We start from the raw sequence: 13,139 nt of genomic DNA on the forward strand, positions 1-13,139 counted from the left end.
GATGTGAAAAACTTTAAAAAAATGCTTAAAATATTATATAGGTATAAAGAGGTAGTACTGCTATTAATGAATTTAAGTCTCAGAGGTTTTGAATTGAGTAATAAGTTTGTGGATTAAGTGTGTACACAATGGGGGGTAGGGTTACTGGTTAACTACGGGTTTATCTGAGGATGTGCAGAACAAGAGTTCAGTTATATAAAGAAGAACAAAGAGGAAAAGATGGAAAGGATAGGAGAGTGAGAAGAAATGATCAGAAATTCAGTAGAGCTAGACAAAAAACAAAAAGATAATTAAGAATGAAAGAAAAAGAGAAAGAAGACAAGAAAAGAAAGGAAAACACACATTCACGTATTCCTAAAATAAAAATTATAAGAGGAGAAAGAAAAAAAAAAAGTTAATGGAAAACAATTATTTTTTCAGAAGAGGCAAAAATTAAGGATTAATAAAAGTTTTAGAAAAGCAAAAAAAAATTTTTTATATATATAAGGTAACATAGGACGAAAAAAAAAAAAACAAAACAAAAAAAAAAAAAAGAAGAAGAAGAAAAAAAAAAAGTTCTTTGATTTTTTTTTTTTTTTGGGAGGGGTGGGAAGAGTCCTGTATCTCCCTTTTGTCTGTAACCAGAGTGTGGTTGGAGTCTCTGGTCGGCTTGAGGTCCTGTGGCTTGATTGGTTTCTTAAGTCAGTTTGTTGGAGCAGGCAGAAAAATGCTCTGCTTTACCCAAGATTTTGAGATTCCCCCTCCCAGGTTAGTTTACTGGGAGGGTGATCTGCTTTGAGAATCACAAAAGAGGGGGATGCAGTGATGAGGCTAGGTTCTGGGTAGAGTTGAGGCCTTTCAACAAACAGTAGCTTTTCCCTGGGGCTATTTTGTGAAAAAAAACTCACAGCACCCAGCCTGGAGCCATTCTCAAGGTTTCTGTTTTTCAATTGATTGTGGTGGCTGCTAGAGGGAGGGGCAGCCTCTGGCTCTGGTTACCGGGTGAGGAGAGCCACTCCAATGGCTGGCGCCTGAGCTGGGTGACTTTTCCCTGGATGGAACTGAGTCTGTGAGGTCACTTCGCCGTTAAGTTCTTGTGACCTGCTAAATGACTCGTTTTATTCCAAGGCCTGAGCTGGAGCTAGACGCTCCTCCGAGCTTTGTCGGTATCCAAGATGGAGATCACCGGTGCTGGGGGGGGGGAGGGGTGGCCTTCCCTCCTCTGCTCCCTGGGAAGGAGTGAGGAAGTGGGGCTACTCACGCCGAGTCTTGGATCCTGGGTCGTCTCTGGTCTGCAAAGTGCAGGATGAAGTTGTCCGCTCCTTGTCGGTTCTTGCTGGTGTTGAGTAGAATCTGCTCGCCCGCTGTGTCTGGCTCCTTTGTCCCGGACTCTCTGTGTGAGCGCTCAGGTATGGCCGCGGCTGCGGTCCCCGCTGCGACCCTGCCGCCGCAGCAGCAGCTGCTGGCAGATGCTCAGATGTGTCTGCTTGGCTTCCCCTCTCTTGGCTAACTCTCTGTCCTGTGATGGCACACTTGGTGTGATTCTCTGGCTTGGGACTGTTCACTGGAACTCTGAAACTGTTTTCTATGCAAGAGCTTGTTCAGATTCCAGCTTCTCCTCCGCCATCTTCCCGGAACCCCTCTAGGGATTTAATTTTTTTTAATTCCAGGTATATTTTAGATATGAGACCCTTGTCTGTTGTATGGCTAGTGCAGATCTTCTCCCAATACATGGGCTTTCTAGTGATCTTGGTAGCTATGTCTTTTGCCATGCAGAAGCTCTGCAATTTCATGCAATCCAATTTGCCCCATTTGCTTTTGAATTTTTGTATTTCTGGATCTCTATTAAGAAAATTTTGGGGAATTCTGGAAGATGGCGGAGGAGAAGCTGGAGTCTAAGTAAGCTCTCCCATAGAAAGCAGTTTTAGAGTTCCAGTGAACAGTCCAAAGTCAGAGAATTACACCAAGTGTGCCATCACAGGACAGAGATTTAGGCCAGAGAAGGAAACTCAGGCAAGGAGACACTTCTGAGCCCTTGCCAGCAGCTGCTGCCCGAGCGGCAGCTGTGGAGGTGGCGGGCGAGCGCAGCCGCCATACCTGAGCAACAGAGAATCAGGGACGAAGGAGCCAGATGCAGCGGGCCAGCGGATTATACTCAACACCAGCAAGAACCGACAAGGAACAGACATGTTCATCCTGCAGTTCGCAGACCAGAGACGACCCAGGAACTAAGACTTCGCGTGAGTAGAAGCCTGACGTCCTCACTCCTTCTCAGGGAGCAGAGGAGGGAAGGGTTCCCCTTCCCCCCCCAGCACCGGTGAACTCCATCTTGGATACCAACAAAGCTCGGAGGAGCTGCTAGCTCCAGCTCAGGCCGTGGAATAAAACGAGTCATTTAGCAGGTCATAAGAACTTAACTGCGGCGTGGCCCGCCAGACTCAGCTCCACCCAGGGAAAAGTCACCCAGCTCAGGCGCCAACATGAGGAGTGGGTTTCTTCACTGGGTAATCAGAGCCAGAGGCTGCCCCTCCCTCTAGCAGCCTCGACAAGCAATTGAAAATCAGTAAACAGAAACCCTGAGAATGGCTCCAGATTGGGCTCTGTGAGGTTTTCACAAACCAGCCCCGGAAAAGCTACTAGAACCTAGCCTCATCACTGCATCCCCCTCTTTTGTGATACTCAAAGCAGATCTGTCTCCCAATGAACTATCCTGGGAGGAGGATTGCCAAATCCTGGGTAAAGCAGAGCATTTTACTGCCTGTTGGAACAAACTGACTTAAGAAACCAACCAAGCCACAGGACCACAAGCAGACCAGAGGCTGCAACAAGAGGCTGGTTAGGGACACCAGGGAGACACAGGATTTTTTCCCACTCCTCCCAAAAAAAATCGAAGAAGTTTTTTTGTTTTTTTTGTTTTTTTTGATTTTTGTTTGTTTGTTTTTCTTTTTTTCTCTTCTTCGTCTTCTTTTTTTTTAGTTTTCATTTTTGGTACCTTATATAAAAATTTTTTTTTCTTTCTAAAACGTTTTTCAAGCTTTAATCTTTAACTTTTTTGATAAAAAAAATTGTTTTCCAGAAACTTTCTTTTCCTCTTATAATTTTATTTTGGGGATAAGGGAGTGTGCATTTTTGCTTTCTTTTTGGTTTTCCTTCTCTTTTTTTTTTTCTCTTTTTAAATTATCTTTTTGTTTTTTGTTTAGCTCTACTGAACTTCTCATCTTTTTCTTCTTCCTTTCTTATCCTTTTCACCTTCTCCTCTCTTTCGTTCTTCTTTATGTGACTTAATTATTGTCCTGCATACCCTCAGATAAACCCGTAGTTAACTATTAGACCCAATCCCCCATTGTGTACACACCTAATCCACAAATTTATTACTCAAGTCAAAACCTCTAAGACTTAAATTTCTTAATAGCAGTGCTACCTCTTTATACCTATATAATATTTTAAGCATTTTTAAGTTTTTCACATCTCCTTTATATCCCTCCCCTTCTCTCAATAAATTCACGTTCTTATCTAAATAGATTGTTATCGTGACTACATAATTTTATTAATTTCTACCTTTCTATTTTTTCTGGTCTCTTTTCTTTTCCTGTTCCCTTTCTTTTTTTCTCTCTCTCTACTTTCATCCTACCCAACCTATTTCCTGCTTTGAGATTAAGACTTAGTTAACTCCCCCTGAGCCTCCCCACATCAATCTATTCCTCTTTTTTTACCCATATCTCTCCCTAACCCTAATAATTTCTGGTCTTCCAAATTCTTCTTTGCGGTTCGTAACAAATTACCGTATAGTTGCTTGATGTTGAATAGATGTATCTGTTGAACTAGATTGTATGTGTAGACTATTGACTGTGCAAATTCAGACTTGGGTTGATGCTTGCCTTAAGATAGTATTCTAGCACAAAACTGGGGCTATTTTCATCTCAAATGGACAGAGTAAGCCGGAAAAACACAAGAAAAATGGCAAATCCGGGTATCTCAATTCCCAATCCGATAATCAGGGGACAGAACAGACAATGAATAATCCAGAGAAGAATTCCCAAATAGCTCTACAAACACTGCTGGCAAACATGATGAATCAAAAGATTGAAAGCATAAAAAGGTCTCTGTATGAGCATGATAGGGAGAGAGAAGAGGCATACCAAAAGTTTATACAGGAATATCATAAGCATGAGGAAGCTACTCAAAAGCTGATACAGGATTTGCGTGAGCAGCTTGAGAATACTCAAAGAGAAAAGCAGGAATGGCGTGAACAGGCTGAGAACATTCAAAGAGAACTACAGGAATCCCATGAACGGGAGGAAGCTTATCAAAGAGTAATACAGGAATTGAGAGTGCAGGAAGAGAATACACAAAGATTACTAAAGGCATTCATGGAATCCATTAACAAAGATCTGAAGGAAGTCAAGGAGACCACAAAGAGAATGCTGAATGGAACCCAACAGAAGGAATGGGAGTCCAAGGTAACCATAACCAATCAACTAAGTGATCTGAGAATAAACGTTGAACATCAAATTAGGAAGTAAAGAAGTTCATACAAGATCTAAAACAAAGATTCAACAAAGAACTTGAAGCCATCAAAACTGACCAATTAGAAGGAAAAGAGATAAAAAACAAAGTAGAAAGTCTTGACAGCAGGTTAGACCATGCAGAAGATCGAATCTCAGGGATTGAAGACAGCCTAGATATCATAGAGAAAGAACATACAACCATCCAAGACAAGTCCAAGAAATATGATAGATCTATCCAACACCTGGAAGACACCATCAGAAGGCCGAATCTAAGGATAATGGGTGTAGAGGAGCATCTAGAAACAGAAGTTAATGGCCTAGGAAATTTGTTTAACACCATCCTAGCAGATAACTTCCCAAACATGCAAAAAGATAGTCCTACTCAGATACAAGAAGCTTTTAGAACTCCAAACAGACCAGACCAGAATAGGACATCCCACCATCACATTATAATCCAAACAGGATCAACTCAGACCAAGGAAAAGATCCTTAAAGCTGTCAAGGAGAAAAGATAAATCACCTATAAAGGAAAACCAATTAGAATCACCACAGATTTCTCATCAGAGACAATCAAAGCAAGAAGAGGCTGGAATGATGTATTCCAAGCCCTAAAAACAAACAATTAGTAACCAAGAATACTGTACCCAGCTAAACTCTCCTTCATAACTGAAGGCCAAATAAAAACCTTCCATAGCAAAGAAAAATTGAAACAATACATCTCCACCAAACCAGCCCTACAAAAGATTCTTAAAGAAGTCCTACACATAGAAAACCAACAAGACCACAATAAAGGTCAAGAAACTGCACCCATACTGAGAATCCAAGAACCATAGGAAGAACCCAGTTTCACAACCCCCAAGAAGGTGGATAACATGGCAGGAACTCCCAAATACCTCTCAGTCCTTTCTCTTAACGTTAACGGACTGAACTCTCCAGTTAAGCTACATAGACTGTCTAGCTCATTAAAAAGCAAGACCCTTCTATCTGCTGCCTTCAGGAGTCACATCTTGCCCATACAAACAAACACCTTTTCAATGTTAGAGGTTTGAACAAAATCTACCAAGCAAATGGCCCCCATAAAGAGGCGGGAGTTGCAATCCTAATATCAGATAAAATAGACTTCAAATTAAAATTCTTGAGAAGAGATAAAGAAGGTCGCTAAATACTAATTAAGGGATCTCTCTTTCAGGAGGATATTACAATTCTAAATATCTACTCGCCAAACAATGGAGCTCCCAAATTTATCCAAGAAATACTACTATCCCTCAAATCCCATGTAACTCCAAAGACATTAATTGTTGGGGATTATAACAAACCACTCTCCCCACTAGATAGATCGACTCGGCAAAAACTCAACAGAGAAACCGCAGATCTAAACAGCTGCATAGATCAACTAGACTTAACAGATATCTACCGAACATTTCACCAGCAGCATCAGAATACACGTTTTTCTCAGCAGCACATGGAACATTTTCTAAAATAGACCACATTTTAGGCCACAAAACAAAGTTGTCCAAATTCAGAAAGATTGATGTTGTACCTTGGATTCTCTCTGACCACAAGGGAATAAAATTAGAACTCAACACCAAAAGCCACCAAAGAAAGTCTGGTATCACATGGAGGCTGAACAATACACTGCTGAATCACAAGTGGGTCATGGAAAAGATTAGAAAGGAAATTCAAATGTTCATGCTATTCAACAAAAATGAACACACAAACTACCAGCTCTTCTGAGACACAGCAAAAGCAGTACTCAGAGGCAAGTTTATAGTTCTGAGCTCCTACATCAACAAATTGGAGAGATCTGAAACCAACAATTTAATGACACATCTAAACCTCCATGAAAAATAGCAGCAAGATAAACCCCAATCCAGTAGACGGAAAAAAATAATTAAAATTAAATCAGAATTAAATGAGTTAGAATCCAAAAAATCTATAGAAAGAATCAACAAAACAAAAAGTTGGTTCTTCGAAAAAATTAACAAAATTGACAGACCCTTAGCAAATCTTATCAGAAAAAGAAGAGAACCCACGCAATTAAATAAACTCAGAGACGAGAATGGAAACATCACCACGGAAACAACCAAAATTCAAAAGATTATAAGGGAATACTTCTCAAAACTTTATGGTAATAAGTTTGAGAACTTGAAAGAAATGGACCTTTTCCTAGCAAATATTGACATGTCAAAACAAGATGACTTAAACCAGCTTAACAGGCCCATATCAAGCATTGAAATAGAAACAGCAATAAGAAAAGTCCAGGACCAGATGGTTTTACAACCGAATTCTACAAGGTTTTCAAAGCAGAACTCACACCAATCCTCCTCCAACACTTCAATGAATTTGAAAGAGAAAGCTCACTATCGAACACATTCTATGAAGCCATCACAACCCTCATCCCAAAACCAGGCAGGGACTCATCAAAGAAAGAGAACGATAGACCCATTTCTTTGATGAACATTGATGCAAAACTACTCAACAAAATATTGTCTAAACGACATCAACAATTCACTCAAAAAATCATACACCATGATCAAACATGATTCATTTTAGAGATGCAAAGCTGGTTCAATATACGCAAATCAATTAATATTATTAATCACACCAACAGGAGCAAGAATAAGAACCACATGGTTATCTCAATAGATGCAGAAAAAGCATTAGACAAGATTCAACACCCCTTTATGATGAAGGTTTTAGAAAAATTAGGAATCCATGGAACATTCCTCAATACAATAAAGGCTGTATATGACAAACGTACAGCCAGCATTATACTTAATGGTGAAAAACTAAAGCCATTTCCTCTTAACTCAGGAACAAGACAAGGATGTCCACTCTCTCCACTTCTCTTCAATGTAGTATTAGAATGCCTATCTACAGCAATAAGACAAGATGCAGACATAAATGTGATCCAAATAGGGAAAGAAGAAATAAAACTCTCCCTCTTTGCAGACCACATGACCTTGTATTTAAGAAATCCCATAGAGTCCACTCCCAAATTACTCAAGCTGATTCAAAACTTTGGCAAAGTAGCAGGGTATAAAATTAACCCCCAAAAATCAATGGCCTTTCTGTATGCCTACAATGAGAAAAGTGTGGCTGAAATTAGGAAAGCAACTCCATTTGTAATAGCCCCACAAAAAATAAAATACCTAGGAATTAACTTAACCAAAGAAGTGAAGGACTTCTATGATGAAAACTTTAAAATCTTGAAAAAGGAAATCAAAACAGAATTTTAAAAATGGCAAAACATCCCATGCTCCTGGATTGGAAAGATTAACATCGTGAAAATGGCAATAATTCCCAAGGCTATCTACAAACTCAATGCGATACCTATCAAAATTTCAACCTCATTCTTCAAGGAAATAGAAGAGGCAATCCAAAAATTCATATGGAATAATAAAAGACCCCGAATAGCAAAAACGCTCCTCAACGGAAAGAACAGTGCTGGAGGAATATCAATACCAAATTTCAAACTCTACTATAAAGCCATAATAATCACAACAGCTTGGTATTGGCATAAGAACAGGCCTCAGGACCAATGGAATAGAATTCAAAACCCAGAAATTAACCTACAGACCTATAGCCATCTAATCTTCGCTAAGGGAGCTAAAACAATAGAACGGAACAAATACAGCCTCTTCAGTAAATGGTGCTGGCAAAATTGGTTAACTACTTGTAGAAAACTAAAGCTAGATCCTTATATATCACCCTGCACCATAATCAACTCCAAATGGATCAAAGACCTCGAAGTCAAAGCAGACACTCTGAAAACATTACAGGATGGAATAGGAGAAACCCTAGGTCTCCTTGGCTCAGGCCGAAATTTTCTGAATAGAGACCCGGAAACACAGCAAATCAAAGAAAGGTTGGACAAATGGGATTGCATAAAGTTGCAGAGCTTCTGCATTGCAAAGGACATAGCTAGCAAGATCAATAGAAAGACCACGGATTGGGAGAAGATCTTTACTAGCCAGACAACGGGCAAGGGTCTCATATCTAAAATATACTTGGAACACAAAATATTAAATCCCCCAACAACAAATCCTCAAAGAAACAACTGCCCAATAAACAAGTGGGCGAAAGACTTAAGGAGAAACTTCTCTGAAGAAGAAAGAAGGATGGACAATAGACACATGAAGAAATGCTCAACATCCCTAGCTATAAAAGAAATGCAAACCAAAACAACATTGAGATACCACCTCACTCCAGTTAGAATTGCTAAATCAAGAACTCTAACAACAACAGATGCTGGAGGGGATGTGGACAGAAGGGAACCTTATTTCATTGTTGGTGGGAATGTAAACTTGTTCAACCACTTTGGAAAGCAGTATGGAGGTTCCTCAAAAGACTCCACATAGAACTCCCCTATGACCCAGCAATTCCACTTTTGGGCATTTACCCAAATGTTTACAAACAAGACCACACTAAAGATACCAGCACAACTATGTTTATTGCAGCATTATTTACCAGAGCTAAGATCTGGAACCAACCCAGATGCCCCTCAGTAGATGAATGGATCATGAAAATGCGGTATATATAAACAATGGAATTCTATGCCTCCATCAGAAAGAATGGCATTGCCCCATTTGTGAGGAAATGGAAAGACTTGGAAAAAATTATATTAAGCGAAGTAAGCCAGGCCCAAAGAAACATAGGTCACATGGTTTCCCTTATTTGCAAAATCTCGTATATGTATGAGTCAAGCAGAAAAGTCAGATAATGTGATGTCAGGAAAATGAACCCTTAGATATGTCTTTTAATATTTCTTTCTTTCATGCATGTGTTTCTAACGCATTTATAAGATTATTTCTTTGTTGCTTTGTATGTCCCTCCCCCACAGTATAACCCCTGCTTTCACTATTTTTGATGTCAATATAACTTGTGGAGGAGATGGGGAAAAATAAGTCGTTTAATGATACAAGTGGACCTGTTGCAACAATGAGAAGTACAAGTTGTCATGTCCAAAACGAGCTTTACAATGTCGTTGCGGGGGGGCGTGGGGGGGAGAAGGATTGGGACTGGCGGGGGAGGGGGGAAGCTGTGAAGGGATGTGAAGGGTAAACAAATGAGGAGGCTGCAATGCTTGGTAAGAAATGTATGCATTATCCTGCCCATGTAATTGTAACCCCTCTGTACAGTACGTTCACAAATAAAATAAAATAATAAAAATAAAAAAATAAAATTAAAAAAAGAAAGAAAATTTTGGCCTGTGTCAAGGAGACCTAGGTTTTCTCTTATTCTGTCCTGTAATGTTTTCAGAGTAAGACTTCAAACTTTTAAAGTTTCAAATATTGCAGGAAGATCTTTGATTCATGTTGAATGGATGTGAGTAGATTGAGCTGTTGCATATATTCGTGTGTGTGTGTGTGTGTGTGTGTGTGTGTGTGTGTGTGTGTGTGTGTGTGTGTGTAAGGGGGGTTATGTGTATCATTGAAATCAAGGATAAGGAAATGGTTTCTTTTTCTGAGATATACATTATGGTGTTTCTTTGTTGGTAGTAGGCTCTGATTGCTTGCGTTTGCCTGATGTGCACATTCCAGCCCAGTTTTTCAATTAAAGTTTCTTAATTATTATTGAACATATTATGTTCTGATATTGCTTTGTCTTTTTCTGCCATCTAGGATCTTCTTTTTCTGTTAAATATTAACATTCAATATGAATTTTACCTCCTGAATAATTTTCTCTTTAATTTGTATTTTAAAATAAGAATTATAATACTTTTGATCTCTGTATTCATGAAGAAAAACCATTTTGAATTCTCTGTTTAATGTAATAACACCTGGACAGATTTGTTAGCACCAAGTCCTTAAATTTTCTTTTGTAGTTTTAGTTTAAATAACCCTCCTCCATTTTTAGCATGGGTAGACAAAGAATTCCCACAATGCCTCACAACTTTTATCATTCACTTTGTCTCTGCTTCCGTGTCACTGCTAAATTGTTCTGGATGCCTGTATTAGCTACCCCAACCCCTGCAAAGCTGTTGCTGCTACCCAATTTTCTGCCACTGTAACTCAGCAATTACAGTCACAATTACCCTTTCCCTGGTACTCCCTTTCTATGCTACTCATTTTGGTACCCATAATTGTTAACACCATGGTTCCAGCCACCTGCTCCCTAACACCCCTGTCTCTGCTAACACATTCCCAAACAAAGCAAGGCAAGAGTAGGCACAGACAGTCGACTTGGGTACTCCTCTTGCAGGCACAATGGGACGTTATTCCTCAGGCATTTAACATGAGGGACTAACTACTGGTGGAAAGAAAAGAGGTTACTCAGAGGGGACTAAAATCCAAGGATATCAACTTATAACTTGTTGCTAGGAAAAGCAGGCCCTAAGATGAAAGTTAATGAGAAAAGAAAATTTGACAAATATATTGGGGATGATATAAAAAAATAAAAGTTTTAGCTTAATCTCTTTTACCAGTTATCTGAATTATTTTTATGACATAGATATGTAATTACTTTGCATTTTAAAAAGTATATGAAGATGCACATTTATGTGGTACTTATATTAATTTATGGAATATTTGCATATGATCATGTTAAAATGATATTCAATAGTTTATGCTTTATGATATGCTCATGAGTCTGCCTTTGGCAATATGAATTGAGCTCTCTAACAATAAATAGATTTTCATTGTCAAAAACTACAGGGATTGGGTAGGAGGGAGGAGGCTGGAAAGGGATGTGAAGGGTAAACAAAGGAGGAGGCTTCAATGCTTGGTAAGAAATGTACGCATTATCCTGCCCATGTAATTGTAACCCCTCTGTACAGTATGCTCACAAATAAAATTAAATTAAATTAAAAAAAAACTACAGGGATATTACTGAGGCTAATACCAAAATGAAAGCTGGAACAAGAAAACTGAACAAGGCTACAAGTTTGAAGGGAAGGGGTCAGTGGTAAGGGCTATGATAAAAGAGAAATACATCACCATGGAATCCTGGAGGAATACAATATGTCTTGTTGAACTACTATTTTTTTAAACATTCTTAGAAAGCAGAACATAATTTTTGATTCTTGCTTTTTGGAACCTCTTTAATGAGTGGTTAAACAAAAAATATCGAAATGACTGAAAATCCACTGACATGAATTATTAGATTAATATTATACTCAAAATTTTCTTGAGATGCAGGCAGGCTAGATTCCTTTAATATGAAATTAATGGAATAATCTTTCTTTGAATGGTTGTACAGTCCATGACACTTGTTCCAAAACAAGAAAATATACGGCAGAGAAAAAAGAGAGGAAGGAGAGTCAAGGCTGCTGAAATTAGCATATTTCCCATTTGGACTTTAATGGGTTGTTTCTAGAAAGAATTAGAATTTCACCTTAACATAATAATTTCAAAATGAATGTTCTAAAGGATAGCTTTGAAATGTAATATTTAATGCTGTTGGATTACTTGAAGACAAAGGTTTACAGAAAACTTTAAATTCCAGAAAGACTGTACTGTACCAAGAAACACCTAGAAGAAATATAATTTAAAAATACACCTGTTCAGAGCACATCCAGGCATGAAAGTCTGTGAGTCACTTATCTCCAAACAGGAAGTGGCACCGTGGCTCAGTTGAGAGAGGGCTCCCCTTGAGCTGAAGAACTCTGGGATATGCTAATACCCAAGCCCTGAGTTCAAGGCCCATGACTGACAAAAAGAAATTTTAAAGAATTAAATCATTAGGGCTGGAAGAAGACTCAGTGGTAGAGTGCTTGTCTTTCATGCATGAGGTCCTGGGTTCAATTCCTCAGCACCACATAAGCAGAAAAAACTGGAAGTGGCACTGTGGCTAAAGTGGAGTGCACTAGCCTTGAGCTGAAAAGCTCAGGGACAGCACCCAGACCCAGCGTTCAGGACCCCCTACCAACAACATCAACAAAAAAAAAATTAAAGCGTCAAACAACCTGAAGATGTTGTCCAGAATAATGAATGCAGCATTATCCGTTGCCATGACTTAGTGACTTGAAACCAAGTTTACCAGGGGAGATGGTGGGCATTTTGTGTGTGTGTCAAAACCTGCAAAATTCTTTTATACTTTCCCAGGGAGGGAGAAAGGAGGAAATGGGGGCGGGGAGGAGTGAGGTGTTTGGTGGACTTGCCTTTTGGTTCACTGATTGTTTTCTGGAGTCAAATTCAGAGAAATTCAGTTTGCATTCCTAGTTGCATGGGCAATGACGAAGCCATGTCCTGGAAGTTGTTTTGTCCTGTCTTTGGCCTGGTTCCAACCACCACTGGATAATCCAAGTCCCACTGCTGGACCAAGATACCTTAAAGACTATTGATTCATTGGGCAGGTGGACCTCCACAGCCAGAATAGGCAGAAAATGCAATTCCGAGGGCAGCATTGGAAATCTACATCAGGCAGAGATTTTTTAATATATTTTTATTGTAAAAATACTGTACAGAGGGCTCAGAGTTACAGGACTAGGTAATGAGTACATTTCCTATACAGCATTGTTTCCTCCTCCTTTGTTTTCCCCCTCCCATTCTTTCCCTCCCCACATCTCCAACTCCTCCCTCCTCAAACCCTGTCTGACACTGTAAAATCATTTACACAGTGTCCTGTACATCTCATTGTCACAATGGTCAACCTGCATCCCCATTTAAGCATTCTGCTATATCCATTCCACTCCCCAAATTTATATATATA

The sequence above is a fragment of the Dipodomys spectabilis genome, unplaced genomic scaffold (genome assembly GCF_019054845.1).
Source record: "Dipodomys spectabilis isolate Male_0828 unplaced genomic scaffold, ASM1905484v1 ptg000301l, whole genome shotgun sequence".
Taxonomy (NCBI): domain Eukaryota; kingdom Metazoa; phylum Chordata; class Mammalia; order Rodentia; family Heteromyidae; genus Dipodomys; species Dipodomys spectabilis.